The sequence below is a fragment of the Phytophthora ramorum genome, assembly GCF_020800215.1.
Source record: "Phytophthora ramorum isolate Pr-102 chromosome Unknown Phyram_PR-102_s0011, whole genome shotgun sequence".
In the NCBI taxonomy this organism is placed as follows: Eukaryota; Oomycota; class Peronosporomycetes; order Peronosporales; family Peronosporaceae; genus Phytophthora; species Phytophthora ramorum.
Genome location: NW_027150657.1, coordinates 1,280,605 through 1,281,432, shown reverse-complemented (window position 1 = coordinate 1,281,432; position 828 = coordinate 1,280,605).

Here is an 828-nt window from a genome sequence, read left to right as displayed (position 1 = left end):
GCACGTGTTTGTGGCCACATAGCCGTACATGTGCCCGCAGCAAACGTGGAGAAGTATCATCACTTTTATCTTGCACATAAGCTACTCTCGCTTATGGGCAAGGTACGCACGAGCTCTCAATTGTACAAGCTGAAAAAGGAGCACACTGACCAGCTCAACGCAAGTCACGGACAACAAGTAGTGACAGAGGCTCGCCGAAGTGATGTGCGCTCGATCAATTTGTAGCTCACAATTGCATCTGTCTTGAATTGAGTATGAAAATTGAGCGATAAGTTTTGGTTGAAATCAACATACGATTTTGAAATGTGCGTCTATCTTGATTTCACTATTCAAATGAAACATTTCAATAGGCACAATAGAAGTACGCGCGCCGAGGTTCGGCTTTCCAGCTACAGATGAGCTCCACCTCTTTGAACAGCTCAGATGAAGAACAAAACTCGGAGAAGCAAGGTTCGCGGTGTCTTGGGCACATAGGAGCTGTGCTCACGAACAGACGCACCTGAATCATTTCACTCAGCTCGCGATTCACGAATTCAATCGTGCCAGTCCCGAACAAAATGTTGTTCCAAAAGACAATTGTAGCTAATTCAAACGGGGTATTCGCGAGAAGCAAAGACTAGTATCATCTCCACAGAAGCATTCCGCTCGTTCTTGAACATGTTGACGATAGGGACTCTTTGCAATCATCTCTACACCAGTATTGAAGACTTTTATGTTCATTTCGATAGCAATGGCCTTTGATATCTTGGTCGCGAGAACGACTGAGCAAAACAAATTCCAAGCTCCGCACCAATATTAAAGAAAACGTCAGTTTCATCGATCTCACCA